Source organism: Giraffa tippelskirchi, chromosome 5, assembly GCF_054371585.1.
Source record: "Giraffa tippelskirchi isolate mGirTip1 chromosome 5, T2T-mGirTip1v1.2.pri, whole genome shotgun sequence".
NCBI classification, from domain to species: domain Eukaryota; kingdom Metazoa; phylum Chordata; class Mammalia; order Artiodactyla; family Giraffidae; genus Giraffa; species Giraffa tippelskirchi.
In genome coordinates this window covers 50989656-51011821 of record NC_137279.1, presented here as the reverse complement: position 1 = coordinate 51011821, position 22166 = coordinate 50989656, and the positions used below count along the sequence as shown (strand labels likewise).

Sequence of the window (22166 nt, the reverse complement as noted above, 5' to 3'; positions counted from 1 at the left end):
TAGGATGGATTGATTGGATCTCCTTGCAGTCCAAGGGACTCTCAAGAGTCTTCTCCAACACCACAGTTCAAAAGCATCAATTCTTCGGCACTCAGCTTTCTTCACCATCCAACTCTGATATCCATACATGACCACTGGAAAAACCATAGCCTTGACTAGACGGACTTTTGTTGGCAAAGTAATGTCTCTGCTTTTAAATATGCTATCTAGGTTGGCCATAACCTTCCTTCCAAGGAGTAAGCGTCTTTTAATTTCATGGCTGCAATCACCATCAGCAGTGATTTTGGAGCCCAAAAAAATAAAGTCTGACACTGTTTCCACTGTTTCCCCATCTATTTCCCATGAAGTGATGGGACCAGATGCTATGATCTTAGTTTTCTGAACGTTGAGCTTTAAGCCAACTTTTTCACTCTCCTCTTTCACTTTCTGCAAGAGGCTCTTTAGTTCTTCTTCACTTTCTGCCATAAGGGTGGTGTCATCCGCATATCTGAGGTTATTGATATTTCTCCCGGCAATCTTGACTCCAGCTTGTGTTTCTTCCAGCCCAGCGTTTCTCATGATGTACTCTGCATATAAGTTAAATAAGCAGGGTGACAATATACAGCCTTGACGTACTCCTTTTCCTATTTGGAACCAGTCTGTTGTTGCATGTCCAGTTCTAACTGTTGCTTCCTGACCTGCATACAGGTTTCTCAAGAGACAGGTCAGATGGTCTGGTATTCCCATCTCTTTCAGAATTTTCCACAGTTTATTGTGATCCACACAGTCAAAGGCTTTGGCATAGTTAATAAAGCAGAAATAGATGTTTTTCTGGAACTCTCTTGCTTTTTCGATGATCCAGCGGATATTGGCAATTTGATCTCTGGTTTCTCTGCCTTTTCTAAAACCAGCTTGAACATCTGGAATTTCATGGTTCACGTATTGCTGAAGCCTGGCTTGGAGAATTTTGAGCATTACTTAACTAGCATGTGAGATGAGTGCAATTGTGCGGTATTTTGAGCATTCTTTGGCATTGCCTTTCTTTGGGATTGGAATGAAGACTGACCTCTTCCAGTCCTGTGCATAGGACACGACTTAGTGACCAAACAACAACCCACAAGACGGTTGCCATTTTAGATACCAACTGCAAGTAGTGGTCCCCAGTTTATATGTAAATTACCTCCTACTTGGCTACAAACTGGAAGTTCCCATGACCCCGTCCCTCTCAGGTTTGATTAATTTGCCTCAGCAGCTCACAGAACTCAGGGAAACACTTCTTTTATTTGCCAGGTTATTAAAGAATACAATAAAGGATATAGATGAACAGCCAGATAAAGGATACAAAAGGCAGGTTCTGGGAGGGTTCCGAGCACAGGTGCTTCTGTCCCTGTGGAGCTGGAGTGCATCACTTTCCCAGTGTGGATGTCTTCACTAACCTGTGAGCTCTCCAAACCCTGTACTCTTCGGATCTTATGGAAGCTTCCTCACATAGGCATCATTAATCATTTACTCATTTCTAGCCCCTCACTCCTCTCTGGAGAATAAGAAGCTGAAAGTTCCAAGCTTCTAATCATGACCTGGTCTTTCTGGTGTCCAGTCCCCATCCAGGAGACCACCCAAAATTGCCTCAATAGAATGAAAGTTGCTCCCAGTCACTTAGGAATTTGTAAGAGTTTTAGGAGCTCTGTGCCAGGAACAGGGGCAGAGACCAATATATTTACTTTCTGTTATCTCACTTATTCAGCAATGATGAACAAAACAGTGTCTCTTCTCACAGAGCATTTCATCCCGGAATCCCAGAGGCACTCATAACCAATGGGGTTCTTTGCATGTGTTCTTTCTGTATGTGGGATGTGTGGAGGCTCACTGTTGAAATCAAAGCTATGTTTTCAAATTAGGGTTTATAGATCTAAACTACTGTTAAAGGGGACTTCCCTGGCAGTCCAGTGGTTAAGACTTGGTGCTTCCATTACAAGAGGTGAGGGTTCAATCCCTAGTTGGGGAATTAAGGTCCCATATGCCACTTGGTGTGACCAAAAAATAAAAAATAAATTTAAAAGAAACCAAGATTAAAAATGAATAAATAACTTTGTTAAGGTTGTTTGTATTCACCAAGAGGGGCTTCCCATCCCAGGTGATGCTAGTGGTAAAGAGTCTGCCTGCCAGTGCAGGAGACATGAGAGACACGGGTTCAATCCTGTAATATAGGAGACCTGGGTTTGATCCCTGTGTCGGGAAGATCCCCTGGAGAAGGGCTTGGCAGCCCACTTCAGTATTCTTGCCTGGAGAATCCCATGGCCAGAGGAGCCTGGCGGGCTACAGTCCATAGGGTTGCAAAGAACTGGACATGACTGAAGCAACTTAGCACACACAAACACGCATTCACAAAGAGATTTATAGGTTTTTTCCATTCTCCCAACACCATGGAATAGTATCTACAGGTAAGAGTTAAAGACAGTGATAAAGCTGAGGACTATGTCTGTAGTTCCTGAGGAGGCTAATATGCTGGGCTTTTATTGTCCGAGGGATGCTGCAGGTACGTGACGTGATAACATTCTCCAAGTCTCATACAGCATGTTAGAGCAGAAAGAAAGGTAGTTTTCAAGTGGTTCTGGCCATGCTACCCTCATTTTGACTTAGCAGATCAAGGGCAGGGCTTGTGTTTTGACAACGTCCCTAAAAAAAGCCGACATGCTTACTGTTCCTATCTGATGTTCAGAAATGCTGATCTGCCTCCATGTGCTGATTTGGCATACAAGGAAACTGAGGCACGAGTGGGCAAAGAGATTACCCAGCATCATAGTCAAGAGCAAAGCCAGGACCCAAACTCAAGTTCCTGACTCCCATACAGGAAGGTACCCTTTCCCTGAGCTTGGGCTGTTTACCTTGTATGTGCCTTCAGGTAGTGACGGTGGGGAGGTGGGGTATTGATACACCCTTGCTGTGAGGTTATCCACCTGCTTTCTCCCCTGCTGTGGAAGGAGTGCCAGCAGAGGCATGGCCTGGGCATTTTGGTTTCATTCTCACTTGATACTGTAGTTGCTATTCTCCCTTTGAATTATTTCAATTATTAAATGTATAGTACCTGGCTCTTAAGACTTCTCAAGGCAGATGGTGCTGCCTTGAAAACCTTAATAATATTCCTCTGGTGGGGAAGTCTCTCTGCAGGAGAAGATCAATCTGGCAGGCATTTGCTAACAGAAGTGTTGTTGCAAGCCCTTGGAGGTTTCCACAGAGAGTTATGGCTAAGCCTTCCTTCACCAAACTCATTCGTGGGTGTGTGTAGTTATGGAGGAAATCACTCCCAGAAAATGGCTTTCCAAGGAAGGAAATGCTGCCCATTAGGTGCACTATGGAGGCTGAGTTGAGGGCATTTGATCAATGTTTTCTTCATGATTGATTCCACATTTGGTTTTGAGGACTTGAACATTAAAGCCTAACATTCTAGTCCTGGTACAAATCCTTCTAGATTGGGGAAGGAATTCTGTTTTTGTTTTTTTTTAATTGAGGTATCAGTGATTTACAATATTGTGTTAATTTCAGGTGTACAGCAAAGTGATTCAATTATATATATATATATAGTTTTATGTATATATAGAAAAGAATATATATATATTCTTTTTCAGATTCTTTTTCCTTATAGGTTATTACAAAATATTGAGTATAAGTATCCTGTGCTATACAGTAGATCTTTGTTGGTTATCTATTTTATATATAGTAGTGTGTATATAGAAGGCAATGGCACCCCACTCCAGTACTCTTGCCTGGAAAATCCCATGGACGGAGGAGCCTGGTGGGCTGCGGTCCATGGGGTCACTAAGAGTCGGACATGACTGAGCGACTTCACTTTCACTTTTCACTTTCATGCATTGGAGAAGGAAATGGCAACCCACTTCAGTGTTCTTGCCTGGAAAATCCTAGGGACAGGAGAGCCTGGCGGGCTGCCATCTATGGGGTCGCACAGAGTCGGACACAACTGAAGTGACTTAGCTGCAGCAGCAGCAGCAGTGTGTATATGTTAATCCCAAACTCCAAATTTATCCTTCCCACCTCCTTTCCTTTTTGGTAACCATAAGTTTGTTTTCTATGTCTATGATCTATGTATGTTTTGTGTATAAATTCATTTGTATTATTTTTTTTTAGATTCCATACATAAACAATATCATATGGTATTTGTTTTTTGGCTTACTTTACTTAGTAGGATAATTTCTAGATCCATCTATGTTGCTGCAAATGGCATTATTTCATTCTTTTTGAAGGAAGGTTATGGCCAACCTAGATAGCATATTTAAAGCAGAGACATTACTTTGCCAACAAAAGTCCATCTAGTCAAGGCTATGGTTTTTCCAGTGGTCATGTATGGTTGTGAGAGTTGGACGGTGAAGAAAGCTGAGCGCCGAAGAATTGATACTTTTGAATTGTGGTGTTGGAGAAGACTCTTGAGAGTCCCTTGGACTGCAAGGAGATCCAATCAATCCATCCTAAAAGAGATCAATCCTGGGTGTTCATTGGAAGGTCTGATGTTGAAGCTGAAACTCCAATACTTTGGCCACCTCATGCGAAGGGTTGACTCATTGGAAAAGACCCTAATGCTGGGTAGGATTAGGGGCGGGAGGAGAAGGGGACGACAGAGGATGAGATGGTTGGATGGCATCACCGACTCGATGGACATGGGTTTGGGTAGACTCCGGGAGTTGGTGATGGACAGGGAGGCCTGGCGTGCTGCAATTCATGGGGTTGCAAAGAGTCGGACACGACTGAGCGACTGAACTGAACTGAACTGAATATTGCATATTATTTTTATATATATTATATATGTGTGTGTGTGTGTGCGCGCACGCGCGCATGAGGGCTGCTCAGTCACTTCAGTTGTGTCTGACTCTTTGTATCCCATGGACTTCAGCCCACCAGGCTCCCCTGTCCATGGGATTCTACAGGCAAGGATACTGGAGTGGGTTACTATGCCCTCCTCAATATATACATATGCATGTGTACATGTGTATCTGTATATCTATATCTATATATACACCATATCTTCTTTATTCATCAGTCGATGGACATTTATTTAGGTTGATTCCACATCTTGGCTATGGTAGTTAGTCCTGCAGTCAACAATAGGATGCATGTATCTTTTCAAATTATGGTTTTCTCTGGATGTATGCCCAGGAGTGGGATTGCAGGATCACATGATAGCTCTATTTTCAGTTTTTTAAGGAACCTCCATACTGTTATCCATTGGTGTCTGCACCAATTTACGTTAGACTGGGAAAGGAATTCTAAAGTCCCAAGGATGTTCCTCTCTGGGCTATTCTTGGGATATACAAATATTTGCATAGTCATTTTCATCTGACTTGCATATGATTTACATATGCCTTCTGAGACAAGTCTCATCCAGGCAGTTTGCAAGTTGAAATTTAATCTCTTCAAGTTAGGGTTGCCCTTTCCGGATTTCTCTCATCTCCTATTAGGTCACATAGAGTTGCTATTCCACTCCTGTCATTGAGTCCAAGGACAATGTCCTATTGTCTATCTGCTGCCCCAGGGACAATGTCTTTTCTTCTATCTGCAGCTCCAAGCATAATGCCTCATATCGTAGGGGCTCATTAAATATTCAGTGAATGAACTAATAACTCTGATCCCTTTTAGTTGACTCTCCATAGCCTAGTCACTGGGCTTTCCTGGTAGCTCAGTGGTAAAGAATTCGCCTGCCAATGCAGGAGATGTGGGTTTGATCCCTGAGTCGGGAAGATCCCCTAGAGAAGGAAATGGCAACCCACCCCACTATTCTTGCCTGGGAAATCCCATGGACAGAGGAGCCTGGTAGGCTACAGTCCATAGGGTCACAAAGAGTCAGACGTGACTTAACAACAACAACAAGTGAAGTCACTGGTGTTGGAGGACAGGAAAGGACTAACTAGAGAACTAAAATCTCATAAAGAAAATGGAAAATAACATAAGTGTCTTATCTTTGTGTCTTAGGGGCAAAGAAGAACTTCTTTTTAAAAAAAACTTCAAAAAATATAAAACATAAAGGGAAAATTTGATTTCCACTCAGTGAAGGATACTACAGTTAATAGGTGATGGATGAGAGAAGGTATTTAATATGTCTAAAACTGAAAGAAGATTCACATCTACAGCATAGTAGCAACAGGTGCGAATCAAAAAGAAAAATGGCAACAACCACATAGAAAAATGGGCCTAGCAGCTAAGCAGGCAATTTACAGAAAAGAAGTATAAAAGGCTCTCCATTATATGGAGAGAGGCTCTATCTGGAGAAAGCAAGTTAAAACAACAAAAGATCACTTAAAACTTATTAGACTTCAAAAGGGGGAAAGCTGGATGCTGCTAAGTGTTGGCAGGAGTGTAGGATGAAGAGTCCTTAGCACCCCACAGGGGGAATGCAGCCACTTAGGAGGGTGGTGGGGGAGTGCGTGCATGATTAGTTGCTTCATTTGTGTGCAACCATTTGTGATCCTGTGGACTGTAGCCCCTTAGTACTTTTCTATTAAAAAAACCATAAATCACATGGCCTAGCAGTCCCATTCCTAGGTATAAATCTAGAGGAAATGCCAGACCAATCCTTAAGGGAACATGCATGGGGATTTTGGAGCATTATTCAGTGTGCAAAGGTCAAATCAGCCTGTGTCTCTCCTTGGGAGCACAGATAGACAAACTGTAGAGGCTACACCAATGGAGCCCTGTAGCTACTTTGCTAAGTGCAAGAGGTAAGCAAGAGAATGAGATACAGTTAGGTAAATTAAAAATGTGTACACACAGGGTACTTCCCTGTTGGCACAGTGGATGAGAGTCTGCCTGCCGCTGTAGGAGATGTAGGTTCGATCGATTTCTGGCCCAGGAAGATCCCACATGCTGTGAAGCAATAAGCCCATGCATCACAACTACTCAGCCAAGCTCTGGAGCCTGGACATCACAGCGACTTAGCCACTGTGCTGTAACTACTGAAGCCCGAGTGCCTAGAGCCCCTGCTCCACAACAAGAGAAGCCACTGCAGTGAGAAGCCCTTACATCACAATGAAGAGTAGACCCGGCTCACCACAACTAGAGAAAATCCTGTGCAGCAGTGAAGACCCAGCACACATGCAAACACACACACACACATATGTACGCAAACATATGCACATTTTGTAAGAATATAACAAAGAGAAAGATACCCATTAAACATAAACCAATAATCACCTCTAATGGAAGGAAAGGCTAATGGGAGAAAAGGAAACGAATAGATAAATTAGTAAAGTAAGAGAGGGCCTTGCCCAGATCCATGATGACAGTGTGTAATGAACCAAGGAGTGTGGTTAATTCACCCTCTGCTCCTGAGGATCTCAAGCCAAAAGAAGCAACCCACTACCACCAACTTAGAAAAATTTAAGTTCTGGCCTAGAGCTTGGGGTCTTGCATCCCTTTATATAAATCCCATCTTCAATTTGATTACAGAGTTCACACTCACATTTGGAAAAGTCAGTGTTTTGCTTAATAGGCTGTTGTGCCCAAAGGCTGTTGCTTTTTTGAAGTTAACATGCGAATGAATAAATTTAGTGCTAAAGAAAAAATTATTCTGGCACTTGTTAAAGTGGTAAGGGAGCTTTATTCAGGGCTATTGCAATAGGGGAGAGAGAGTGGGCTCAATTATGAATACAAGGACAAGGGATTTTTAAAAATATTTATTTTAGTTTTGGCTGTGTTGGGTTTTAGTTGTGACACATGGGATATTTTATCATAGTGGGTGAGTTTCTCTCTAGTTGTGGCTCACAGGCTTAGTTGCCCCATGGCAGGTGAGATCTTAGTTCCCTGACCAGGGATGGAACCCACATCCCTTGCTTTGCAAGGTGAATTCTTTTTTTTTTTTAACTAATTAAATTCATTTATTTTTAATTGAAGGATAATTGCTTTACAGTATTGTGTTGGCTTCTGCCAAACGTCAGCATGAATTAGACAAGGCAAATTCTTAACCCCTGGACCATCCGAGAAATCCCTGACAATGGGGATTTGTAGCCAATAAGCAAGGTAAAGTGGTTGGTGATGAAAAATCACTAAGATGAGACGTCAAGGGTGGGTGGAGAGGTTTACTAAACTGACTTACTAGTATTCTTACTGAAGACAGGCCAGGGTGATCAGATATCTAGAGTAAGGATTCTCTCAACCAACTTAACAGGATTCTTGCTGAAACTAGACTTGGTAAGGATGGACACAGAGCCCAGGACTGACTCCTAGCTGAGAGGAGGACTCAGAAGAGCCTGACTAAGGTTTGGTCAAGGAGACCTTGGTCAAGTGACCTTGGTCACTGGGAGAGCCCTGTGCCTTGTCTGCCTTCCTTTTCACGGTATCTCCAACTCCTACCATGGTGCCTGGCAAATGGTAGATCCTAGTAAGTATTTATAAGAATGAATAGTGATGGACTTCCCTGCTGGCTGGGTGGTGAAGAATCTGCCTGCCAATGCAGGAGATGCAGGAGATGCAGGTTCCATCCTTGGGTTGGGAAGATCCCCTGGAGAAGGAAGTGGCGACCCACTCCAGTATTCTTGCCTGGAGAATCCCATGGACAGAGGAGCCTGGTGGGCTACAGTCCATGGGGTCGCAATTAGTTGGATATGCTGCTGCTGCTGCTAAGTCGCTTCAGTCGTGTCCGACTCTGTGCAACCCCGTAGACAGCAGCCCACCAGGCTCCACCTTCCCTGGGATTCTCCAGGCAAGAACACTGGAGTGGGTTGCCATTTTCTTCTCCAAGAGTTGGATATGATTTAGCTACTAAACAACAACAACTGTGATAAGGATGGATCTTCCTGGAAGATTCTCCGGGGTGTTAGATCCTCCCTGATGCATGTTCACACTTACCCTTGGATGTGTGCTCCCCCAGAACTTGAGCCCACTGGCTGTTGGGCACTGCAAGCTTGGGGACTCGAGGGGGCAGTTGCTTGCCCCAAGAATCAGAGGACATTGGAACCAAAAGGAGGAGCAATTCCAAGAGCTGTGTGGGAGGCTTATGGCCAAGGCCCAAAAAGGTGAATGGAAGGTCACCAAACCCTTCAAGCAAGAGATTGCTCCTGAAACCTCAAGCTTGAGAACCAAGGATGCCAGAGCAAGTGCAAGCGTGGTGGGAGAAAGGGGGGAGCTGGGGCTGCCAACAGTTACTTAGACTCTGTGGTTCCCAACTTGCATTGCATAGCGGGTTATGGTACTGTGGATGCTGGCTGGGTTAGGGTCTGAGTGGAACAGGGGCCTGTGGCCTGCTTGAGTGAGACCAGGAAGACCTCAGAAGGCTGCCCACTGCTGCCCTCCTCCTGTTACCGAAGAGCTTGTATTGCTTGCTGTGTGACAGGCCAGTAAATTGAAAGACAAGTTGTTGGGAAAAGAGATAGCGACTTTATTTGAAAAGCCAGCAGATGGAGAAGATGCTTGACTAGTGTCCCAAAGGATCATCTTTTCTTCCTTAGATTTGTTTTTGACGTGGACCATTTTAAAAGTCTTTATTGAATTTATGACAATATTGTTTCCATTTGCTGTTTTGTTTTTTTTGGCCACAAGGCATATAGGATCTTAGCTCCCCTACCAGGGATTGAACTCACAGCCCCTGCATTGAAAGGTGAAGTCTTAGCTGCTAGACCTCCAAGGAAGTCCCCCAAAGAATCATCTTACCCAAGTTAGAATCCAAGCTGTCTTTTACGAGAGGAGGAGCGTGTATAGTTACTTATTGCAGACTTGTTTGTATCAGAATCTTTTGTTCTTGAAACTGTCCCTGTAGGTGTTTAAAGATCATGACTTTCCTGTAAACCTCCAACAAGACAAATGATATTCTCTGTTCTGTAACTTTTTATCTCTGTGTGAATGGAAAAGTGTTATGCCTGTAAAGGTCAGAGCCTTGAGAATGGGCTGTCCTGTACATCCCAGGCTACATGCAGCATTCTTGTAGTGAAAGCAGTGGAATACAAAGGTTAAAGTAAGAGAAACATTCAGAATGGAGTGGGATTTGTTTTTCCCTGTTCCACTCCCACCCTTCCCTCACTGCGTGTGTTCTTCAGAGGGGCTGCCTCGCCCACCCCAAGTTAGCAGAACATGGGGGCCTTCTCCTGACCTCCTCCACTCTAGAATGTCCCCTGGCTGAAGCTGGGTCTCCTGTTCTCTCGGCTCCCATGCCAGATACACCTGGCTCTGGGGCATCTTTGTTTTTTGTTAATTAGATGGGCACCTGGGAAGCAATGTCAGAACCAACTGTGTCTGCAAATTCTGGCACAGGCAATGGCAAATAGGCTGTGTCCTTGTGTTCCCCAAGTTGTACTCGTCATTCGGGTCTAGGGCTTGGTCTGGGGGCAACTGATGTCTGCTTTCCCAGCTGTTGTGCTGATCCCAGCCTCATTCCCAGTATCCCAGTGCTCATTCTCTCACCGGGAACAGGATGGGCCTGCCACTTTCTCATCCATGCGTAGCCTCAGAGCGGTTCCACCCCTACCTACATCCTCCTCCCCTAGAGTGCCTGGGTTCTTCTGGATCCAGACTGTGCGATGTTAATGACTGTGCTCAAGGCCAGGGAAGTGGAGTCCTAACATCTGCATGCTGGTAATAACTACAGTAATAAAAATAACAATTAATATTTACTGTTGCCACTAGGCATTGTGCCCAGTGCTTTATGGACATTATTTTCCTTTGATCCTCACAGCCATAATAGGCAGTAGGAACCATTACTGTCCCGTCTTTATATTTGAGGACTCTGTGGTTGGAAAGGTTAAACAGTTTGCCTGCAGTCTCATGAATAGATGAGGCGGAGTTTGGATTTGAACTGAGACTTTCTGACTCACAGGCATAGGCTTAACCATTCCACCATGTGGAGCCTTCTCTGTAACAGCAGTTCACTCCTCATCCAGCCCCATCTTTATCTCTCCTGCTCTGATGCTGTGATCTGTGGCACCTCATTTCTCATTCATGGCGCTGTGTAGAGGTAGGGATAGTTATTATTTCCATTTTCTGAATAAGGAAACCACAGCTTGGAGAAGTGAAGTGAGATATGCCCAAGGTCACACAGCTAGTCTTTGCAGGGTCAAGACCCCACCGAGTCCTCCTCCAGGTACGGGGTTCTTGCCTCTAAAGAGACAGCAGGAGGCAAGGAGTCAATGGTGGCTCACTTAGCGATGAAGAGGGAGATGTGGGGCCGGCAGAAGTGGTACCCATGAGTGTGGAGCTGATGCTGCCTTCTTCCTGGGGGTCAGGTGTGGCTTAGCAAACTGTTGCCCATAGCTGTTTAGATTCTGTGAATGGAACCTTTAGAATGCTCCAGCTGCTCCAGTGTCAGACATAAAACCAGCACTAAACTGAAGCCATCTGTGTTACAACCAGTAAAGCTGTTCCCGTCCCCCTTCTCTCTCCCATCCAGTTGAGCTCCTGTCTCTCAAAAATGGTTTGAAGGAATTACTCTTGTTGGGACAAGACATGGAGAAGAAGTTAAAAAAATAAACTGACTTCTTTCTAAATTAGAAGTATATTCTGAGCATGACTCTAGGGAACTCACAAGGCGTGTGGTGAGTGTAAATGCCTGCTTCCCCAGGGAAGGTATTTATTTGGGGCTGGAAATGCTTCTGTTGGCTTCATTCACACTAACCAATTTTCACTGATAGCGACGAAAGCCCTTCTCTCCTGGTAAACATCTTAGGTCACAGCAGCAACAATTTCAGATATTTTGCAAGTGGAATGTGTTGGTTTCCTAGGGTTTCCTTAACTAATTGCTACAAACTTGGTGACTCAGTAGGAATTTATTCTTTCACAGTTCAAGAGGCTGAAAGTCTTAAAGTCAGGGCATGTCCCTGCTCCCTCTGACAGCTCTAGGCAAGATCCTTCCCTGTGACTTCCAGCTTCTGCCGGCTCCTGATCATCCCTGATGCTCCTTGGTTTGTAGCTGCATCACCCCCACCCTCCATTTCTGTGTGGCCTTTTCTGTGTCTTATAACGATGCTGTCACTGGGTTTAGGGCCCCTAATCTAGTATGACGTCATTTTAACTGATTATTTCTGCAACAACTCTATTTCCAAATAAGGCCACAGGGACTTCCCTGATGGTCCAGTGGTTAAGAAAATGTCTTCCAATGCAGGGGACGTGGGTTCGATCCCTGGTTGAGGAACTAAGATCCCGCATGCCATGGGGCAACTAAGCCCGAATGCCACAACTACTGAGCCCATGCGCCGCAGCTATAGAAGCCCGCAGGCCACAGCAAGGATGCAGCCCATCCAAGAAAAAACAAAACAAGGCCACTTTCTGAGGTTTAGCCCACAACATGGAGAAATCAAAAAAAGGTCTGCCCAGGTGGCCCTACTGCAAACGGGAATCTTGAACACATACCTGGGTAAAAGAACTGTCCCTGTTGATAGATGGGTCAGAACTTCTGGGGAGCTCAGGCCACGCGCCCTCCCTTTAGAAAACTCTGGACAGCTTTTCTTGTGTCCAGTCACTCTCTGGGTCGGGTTAACGCAAAGTCACCCTCTGGCTTCCTGGGTTTGACTAGCCAGGATTCCTGGTCTTTCCTCATACTACCTCTGAGCACTGACTTTACATTTGAGTGGTTTAACGGCCTCTCAGGAAAGACCATCAGCTTGCCACCTGCTCCTCAGTGTACACACATGACGCTGCTTTCACACACTCTTACCTGTCTCGTATCGTCCCTCTCGGTCACATCCCTTTGTTGGATTGTGAACCATAAGCGGCAAAGGCGCTCAGTTCTGAGAGCCATGAAGAGGCCACATCACCAACAGAGCAGTTGGGCTGAACCGGGTCTCACCTCTCATCTCAGGTCTGCTTTGAGGAGTGGTTTTTTGAGTCCCACACAGGTAGGATTCTTGGTCAGTCCTGCTCTTGGCCCCATCCCCTCCCACTGTCTTTCTCAGTCACTGGGCTTTACCTGCCGTGGCCTTTCTGCACCTCACCCATGATGACCTTGTTCCCCACTAGGGCCTCTGCAGCATAATAACTTCCTTCTCCTGGAACTTTCCGTGTCTGGTTCCCGGTCACTCAGTCTCTCAGCTGAGATGGCACCTCCTCCTAGAGGCCGTCCTTGACCACCCCCCAGTTCTGTGTCTCCATATCACCTTGTTCTCTCTTTACACATTCTAGCATTTTCAGATTTTTTTGTGTGTGTGTATTTGTTGATTCTGTCCTCTGCCCTTGTCTGTGACAACAGAGACCTTGTCCTCTGCTTCACTGCTATACCCCAGAGCCAAGATCAGTGTCAGGGACATCGTGGGTGCTTAGTGAAGTCTTTGGGGGCATCTTCAGTAACTCAATACTTTCTTTTTAGGATTTCAAGTCACAGAGAGACAACTACATGGAGTCTGTAGGCAACTACATGGTGCTACGTGGAGCATCAGCTGATCAGGATTCAGAAACCGGGTCCTGGTGTGGGCTGTTGCTTGCCCACTGTGCTGTAGCCGGTGGTTCATTCAGACGCTCTGCCTGGGGCTTGGTTTCCCAAACTCTACACTAGGGGGACATCCCCATCCAGCGCACAGAGTCCTTGTGCAGATGAAATGGTGCCGGGACATAACGGGATACAAATGTGAGACTGTGAGGCTTCAACCCGTGAAGATCTTTCAGAAGCCAGAGGACACCATGGAAGGAACACAGAGGAGAGAATGTTCCAGAGAAAAGAGGCTTCTCCAAATGTTAAACTCTCTGACGGGGCAGCCCTGGGGACTTGTTATCTAATGGGGGTGGAATTTTCTCTCATTCTTACTCTTCCAGGAAGGTTTTTGCCATAGTAGAGTATAGTTATTTTTAGCAAAATAACTGTTTCAGACAAGCAAGGTAACTTTTAATCTCCTAATTATAAAGGCTGTGGGCCTAAAGAAAGAAGGCTTCTTGAGATGGCTTACTAGAGGACTTTTGTACTTTCCTGCCCCTTGAGGTGGCTTCACAGGTGGCTCAGCAGTAAAGAATCCGCCTGCCCATTCAGGAGTTGTGAGTTCAATCCCTGGGTTGGGAAGATCCCCTGGAGAAGGAAATGGCAACCCACTCCAGTATTCTTGCCTGGAAACTTCCATGGACAGAGGAGCCTGGTGGGCTACAGTCCATAGGGTCACTGAAGAGTCAGACATGACTTAGTGACTAGAAAATGACAACAGCCCCGTGAGTTGGGGCCAGGCTTCACCCCACCTGGGGATGTGGACTGATGGAATGGAGGCTGTCTAGAGTTAGGGCCAACCCATGCCTGGCTACAGGAGGGGCTCTAATCCATAGTGAGGCCCCTCACAGAATGAATTTTTGAATTTTTTGAAGCATAGTTGATTTACAATGTTGTGTTAGTTTCTGGTATGCAGCCAAGTGATTTTATATATATTTACTTTTTCAGATTATTTTCCAGTATAGATTATTATAAGATATTGAATTTAATTCTCTGTGCTATACAGTAGGATCTTATTGTGTTTATCTATTTTACATATGGTAGTGCGTATATATATTAATCCCAAACTCCTAATTGATCCTCCCTCTTCCCCTTTAGTAACCATAAATTTGTTTTCTATGTCTGTGAGTCTGTTTCAGTTTTATTGTTGTTCAGTAGCTCAGTCGTGTCCAACTCTTTGCTACCCCATGAAGTGCAGCACGCCAGGCTTCCCTATCCTTCACCATCACTTGGATTTTGCTCAAACTCATGTCCATTGAGTTGGTGATGCCATCCAACCATCTCATCCTCTGTCACCCTCTTCTGCCCTCAATCTTTCCCAGCATCAGCGTCTTTTCCAAAGAGTTGTCTCTCTGCATCAGGTGGCCAAAGTATTGGAGCTTCAGCTTCAGCACCAGTTCTTCCAGTGAATATTCAGAGTTGGTTTCCTTTCAGATTGACTGGTTTGATCTCCTTGCTGCTCAAGGGACTCTCAAGAGTCTTCTCTAGCACCACAACTCGAAATCATCGGTTCTTACACACACATAGACACACACACACACACTACATTTTCTTTACCCATTAATCTGTTGATGGACATTAAGGTTGCTTTACTGTCTTGGCTACTATAAATAGTGCTACTATGAACATTGGAGCTCAGGTATCTTTTCAAATGGGAGTTTTTGTCTTTCTCAGATATAAGTCCAGTAGTGGGATTGCAGGATCATATGGTAGTTCTATTTTTCCTTTTTTAAGGAAATTCCATACTGTTTTCCATATTGGCTGCACCAATTTACATTCCCACCCACAGTGTAGGAGGGTTCCCTTTTCTTCACATCCTCTCCAGCAGTTAAAGAATTTTTAATGATGGCCATTCTGACTGGTATGAGTTATGATTTTGATTTGCATTTCTCTAGTAATTAGTGACGTTGAGCATCTTTTCATGTGTCTGTTCACCATCTGTATATCTTCTTTGGAGAAATGTCTATTTAGGTCTTCTGCCCATTTTTTGATTTTTTTTTTTTATATTGGGCTGGATCAACTCTTTGTGTATTTTGGAAATTAATCCCTTGCTGTTTGCATCATTTGCAAATATTTTCTCTCAGTGTGTTTTCTTTTCATTTTGTTGATGGTTTCCTTTGCTGTGCTAAAGGTTGTAAGTTTGATTTAATTAGGTCTCTCTCGCTTTTTTTTTTTTGGGGGGGGGGGGATGTAACTCCAGCCACTTTATGAATAGTAGTTCATAGAGTCAAATGTTTTCTGTCCACTGGCTACCTTCTTATGTCAGTGTGCGGACATGGGAAACTTAAAACTGACACATAATAACCTCCTCGGGCAATGGTACTCATTTCGAAAGCTGTGGGTAAGAGTTTTAACCAGATGTCCATGGGTACTCTCTCGCTTTTTTTTTTTAATTTCTTTTGCCTTAGGAGACTAAGAAAGCATTGTTCTAAGAAAGCATTGTTCTAAGAAAGCATTGCTATGGCTTATTTCAGAGAATGTTTTGCGTATGTTCTCTTCTAGGAATTTTATGGTGGCAGGTCTTATTTAATTGGCCATAGGTGTGAGGATTTATTTCTGAGCTTCCTGTTCTGTTCCATGGAGCCATGTGTCTGTTTTTGTGCCAGTACCGTGCTGTTTTGATGAGTGTAGCTTTGTATATTATCTGAAGCCTGGGTGGGTTACACTTCTAGCTTTGTTCTTTTTCCTCAAGATTGCTTTGACAATTCTAGGTCTTTAGTGCTTCCATAAATTTTAGGATTATTTTTTGTAGTTCTCTGAAAAATGTCATGGGTACTTTTATAGGGATCACATTAAATCAGTAGATTGCTTTGGGTAGTATGGCCATTTTAAAAATGTTAATTCTTCCAAAGGTCTGTGAATTGTTGACTCATTATCCTGGGCCCTGAGGGTGCTGGGAAGAGCTGGAGGGTTTGGGTCAGGACCTTTGGGAATGAGTTAGCGTAAGCCTAGTGGTAGCAAGGACAAGGCTCAAGGTTCACAGAGAGAGCTTCACATCTGGAGTGTTTCTCTGCTTGGACCTCCCTCCCTTTCTGGACCTCTCTGTGGACTCCTTGGGCCCCTGGCTCTGCATCTCCTGGAGCCTCCACTCTGCACACAACTAGGTGCTGGCATCTGCCCTTCTCTCCCTCTTGAGCAGCTTCTCCTGCACAGCGCAGTCCCAGGCAAGGTCAGAGACAACCTGATTGGCTAGAATGTTTGTCATGCAGCTGGTGGAAGAGCTGCTTGTCTTGCTTTGTCTCCACTGTTCTGCTGCTGCCTTGTCTAGTCTTTTCTGTGTTCACTCAAACCTCCATCTCAAAAGCTTAGCAAGAGAACAAGGAAGGAAGAGTCCCTCTATAAGAAAGTAAAATAAGCAGTGAAGGTGGTGGCTCTGAATATTAATTCAAGCTATAAGTTTGACAACTTTGATGAAACTGGCTAGTTTTTAAGTCACATGCTATCCAAGCTCATGTAATAAGAAATAACCTGATAGTCCTAAATATATTAAAGAAGCTGCATTTTTAGTTTACACTTTCCCTTATGAAAACTCCAGGTTTTAGGAAAAAAACCTAAGAGAAATTCTTTGTGGCCTTAGGAGTTCTCAGATCCAGCACCCAAAATACAATCAATAAAAGGAAAACTGATAAATTGGATAAACTGATAAATATTAAAATGAAAAACTTTTGCTCTGAGAAACATCCTGTTAAGAATGAAAAGACATAATACAGGATGGAAGAAAATACTTGCATATGATACAAATGAACAAATAAACTTATTTACAAAACAGAGGCAGACTCATAGACAGAAAACAAATTTGTGGTTACCAAAGGGGAAGGTGGGGAGAGAGATAAATTAGCAATTTGGGATTAGCAGATGCAAACTACTATACCTCAAATAGATAAACAATAATGTCCTACCTGTAAAGCACAGGGAACTATTTTCAATATCTTGTAATAAACCATAATGGAAAGAAATATGAAAAAACATATCTATATATGTATAACTGAATCACTTTATACCAGAAACTAATACAACATTGTAAATCAACTACACTTCAATTAAAAATTTTTGAAAATTTCAATTTGCTTAACTGTCAAAGGATTTGTATCCAGAATATACAGAGAACTATCAAAAATCATCAATAAGAAAACAAAGAGATCAATTTTAAAAAAGTTGGACAAGTGAGTTGAACACACATGTCACCAAAGAAGACATACATATGACCATTAAGCCCACGAAAAATTGCTCAGCATCATTAATTACTGGAGATATGAGATATCTCTATACTTCTATTCTCATGGCTAAAATAAAAGAAACCCAAACTGACAATACCAAGTTTTGGTGAGGATATGGAATGATTGGAACTCTTGTATGTTGCTAGTGGGAATACAAAATGGTACAGCCACTTTGGGAAACAGTTTCTCCATTTCTTGTATAAACATACCACATGAACCAGCAATACATGTCCTATTTACTCAAGAAAATCGAAAACACATTTACATGAAAACTGTTATGCAAATGTTTTAGCAGCTTTATTCATAACTGTAAAAAACTGGAAAAACCCACATGTTCTCTCTTTTTTTAAAGAAGTTATTTATTTTGAAGAGGGGATTCATAGGACCTGGACTCCATCTTAGGCCTGTTTATGCTGATCATCCTTGGCCACCTCTCTGATAGACTCTAAACTCTGTGCTTAGTGCCTATGGAAATGACAATAAAAGGATAAGACCCCCGCCGGACAGGGGAACCTTGAAGATCATATCCAGGTTACTCATTGCCTAAGAGAAAACATAAACTAATCACCCCTGCCTCTGGACAGGCCATAAATTTTTCTGTACCTATCGGAGTGTAACCTCAGGCTTATTGATTATCGGCCAATGGTTTAACTGTTTGAACACATAACACCTAAATGATGAGATTATTGTGATTGTATTTACCCTTCCTTTGTTTATGTAAGTCTCAAGGAATTTGGGGTGGTGAGTTCGGACACATATACATGGGGTATAAAAGATTTTCACAAATGCTGGTCGGGGTCCTTGGCTAAGAGAAGACTCTGCCTTGGGCCTGCCAGTGTAATAAACTGCACTCCGCTACCTGCATTGTCCTTCTGAGTGAGTTTGTTTCCCAAAATGCGTGGCTACAACAATTTGGCTGTGGTGGGTCTTAGTTGCAGCATGCAGGATCTTCAGTCTTTGTTGAGGCATGAGGGATCTTTACTTGTGGCATTCCAATTCTTAGTTGCGGCATGTGGGGTCTAGTTCCTTGATCAGGGATTGAACTCAGGCCCCCTGTATGAGAGCTTGGAGTCTTAGCCACTGGACCACCAGGGAAGTCCACCACATGTTCTTTAACAGGTGAATAAGTAAACAAATTTTGGTCATCTCTCTAATGGAATACTACTCAGCAACAAAAAGGAGCAAGCTAATGATATAGCTGGGTTGCACGGGGGAGCAGAGGCTCAGATAAGCTGGCCTTTGGCTACAGCTGAATTAAACCGGTCATCCTTTGATCATGGCATCGTCATCATGCTTTTCTCACAGTCCATCCCTGATGCTCATGGCTTGGCTCTAGATAGAAATCTGTGGCATCAAAGGGCTCCACTACCCTGTACTGAGTCTTCTGCTCTCAGATACTGGCCAGGAAGCTGGGAGTGGGAAACTAGGAACTAGTGCTAAGAAGAGGGTAACCCAAACCTCACGGCTTCTGGGAAGCTTTGATTTTGTTCCACAGAGATGGGTGCTCATCCCACCTGTCCTTGGACTCTGTGTTTTCCTCTCTCTGTGTGTACTGGAAGGTAGGATGACTTAATGGTAACTGTATAGGTTTTAGTGTCAGAGAGGCTTTGGTTTAAATCCTGGCCCCAAAGCAGTGATCTTGGGCAAGTAATTTAACCACTTTTGGTCTCAGTTTTTTAATCTCTGAAATAGGGGCAAGACTAGTGCTTAACTCATGGGGTGGCTGAAGACTTAAATGATAAAAAGCATGTATAGTGTGAAGCCTTAGAGCCCAACATGTAAGCATGCACTAAACGGTAGATATTATTATAGTTGCCTTGTTAATAGTACTTATCACATTATAGCATAATGATCTGTTTACATGCTTGTCTTCTTTTCTAGACCAGGGGCTTGTTGAGGACAGGAACTGTATCTTGATTTTTGTACCTGCAGGGGCTAGCCAGTGCCTGTGGGTAAAAGGTACTCACTGAATGTCAAGTGAATGGATGGATTGTTTAGTTAGTAGTTAGCCGAGGGAGGGGATACTGAAAGCCTTTCTGTCCATTACCATCACCATTATCACAAAGCACCCATGAAGCAATTGTTATCTCATGGAGCCTGAAGGCATAAGCTTCACTCTGGCCTTCCTTTTTTCACACCTTCCTTCACGTGGTTGGGTCCTGAGATGGGCTGTGGTTGCCTACTCTCAGACTCACTCAGCAGCTTGAAACCCCCTGGGGCTCCACTCTAGCTGCTTCAAGCATTAGCTGCCTTTGTTCCCTTCAGCCCAGACCCACATCCCTTCACTTAGATAGGGAGAGGGCTGGAGGCAGGAATCACACTGGTGTGTCTTCAGTTACAGCGGTGATGTGGGGCTTGATCCCTTTTCTGAATGGGCTACCAGCCTCTTTGGGGAGCTTATATGTGCTGTACCGACAGTAATGGGGTTCTAACGCCATCCAGAGACTTTTAGTTGACTAGATTAAATCTGATGAATTGTCTTTATAATTAGGTACATAATGAGTGGAATGCTTGCTTATGTCAGCCTCCTGGGATCTAGGAGGGCTATCTTCAGGCTCTGCCCTTGGTTCTGCTCAGTTTGCATTTATATCAGGGGATATAGATGTAGATGTTGAGCACATTATGTTCATTAAAATTTGTAGTTTGGAGACATATCTCAACACATTGGACCAACAGGGAGGAATTAAAAGGGATAAATGTCAGTTCCTGCTTTTAGGCACCAATAGTCCAATAATGGGCGTTCGGAATGAAGTGGGTTTAGTTTAACTGAAGCACATAAAAAAGACCTGGGCTGTTACGCAACGCAAGTTCAATATGAAACCAGAAATATGATGTGTCTACAAAAAGGTTAATGCTATCAGGTCACATTAACAGAGGTACAGTTTACAGAACAGAGGAGGTGAGTGATGCTTTTACTCTCTGAGCCAACTGACCTCACCTTGAGTATGGTGTTTAGTTCTGACAGTGATGTTTTAGTAAAGACGTTTACAACTGTAATGTGAGTGAAGGGCAATCACAAGGGTGAGGTAATTTAGTGCCAGTTAATATAACGGCTACCCACTCCAGTATTCTGGCCTGGAGAATTCCATGGACTGTATAGCCCATGGAGTCGCAAAGAATCAGACACGACTGAACGACTTTAAAAAGATATATATATATATAAAATGGTTGGAGAGATTTAGCCTGAAGAAGAAAGATTTGCTGGGTTCACCGTAGCTGGCAATACTGATAGGGATTCCTTGTGGAGGAGGGATTCAGTGATCCTCTGTGTCTCTAAAGCAATGCTTTACAATAGAACCTTCTGTGATGATGGAAATGTTTTATATCTATGCTGTTTAATAGCTACTAGAAAGATGTGATTTTAAGCAATTAGAATGTGGGAACTGAATTTTAAATTTAATTTTAACTAATTAAAATTAAAATAGCCAAATGTGGCTACCATATTGGATAACATGCAGCTCAGAGGAGAAATAAAAGAATAGAACAGAGGTTAGCAAATTTTTTTCATGAAAGAGCAAGATAGTAACTATTTTGAGCTTTGCTGCCCATATGGTTTCTGTTGCAGCTACTAAACTCAGCCATTGTAGTGCAAGAAAATAGACAATGTATAAAAGAATGCATGTGTCTATGTTCCAATGAAACTTTATCGGTGGACACTGAAATTTGAAATTATCTAATTTTAATGTGTCACACAATATTATTCTTTTAATTTTTTCTGTTATTCTAAAGATGTAAAAACCATTCTTAGCTCACAAGTTGTACAGAAATGAGTGGCCAGCTAGATTTGACCTGTGGGCTGTGGTTTGCTCACACTGGCTTAGCATGTGAGTGGAAACCTTAGGGAGTTATATGTGAGTTCAGTTAAGGAAGATAATGATTAATTAGAGGTAACCAGGGAAAGAAGGAGCGTCTTCAGTAAGTGGTAAGTTTCTTGTTACTAAAGCTTCAGGTATTGGCTGGATAATGAACTAACTGGCAAGGGAGGATACAGAAATGTGTCTCTCTAATACTACTTACACTAGAATTCCCCCCTAATTCTGTAGGAGTATTAAAATCAGAATGACATGTGACTGCGCTAAAATCATACCTGCTTTTTTAGGGGAAACAAGTCATTTTCCCTCACTTGGTATTTACTCGCAGCCCCCTGCTGCTGGAACAGGGACTATTTTGGACAGGGGCACTAGCTTCATTGTTTCAGCAATTCTCCGGAGTGTTCAGGGACCCCTGGTTTGTGCCTTCCTGGGGGAGTTGGTTTGTCCATTTGTGTGCAGCCCAGGAAAGGTCCTGAGACCTTCACACCCTAGGAGAGGACACCCTACTGGCTGTACACACCTTTGTTATGTTGTTGAGTCTCCCTGGGGACACCTGGGGGACAAGGTGGTCGGGGTTGGGAAGCATCCCTACTAGCTAGTTCTTTCTGTGGCTGAGTCATGCCTCATTCTGTGACTGGAGAAGGTCACTTCTAATATTCTCCCCTCCAGACAGATGGGGAAACCGTTGCTCTCTGGGGACCTTTGAGTCTGTCCAGAATGACCTTGAGAACTCAAGTCCGATGGAGTAAGCTTGAAGCCTTGACT

General features: G+C 43.6%; 1 protein-coding gene across 4 annotated transcripts in view; it reads left to right on the top strand.

The window, feature by feature from the left end:
* Nucleotides 1-22166, top strand: part of CNIH3 (cornichon family AMPA receptor auxiliary protein 3) — a 281577-nt gene that overhangs the window by 188408 nt on the left and 71003 nt on the right. The gene's annotated exons all lie outside the window — the stretch shown is intronic.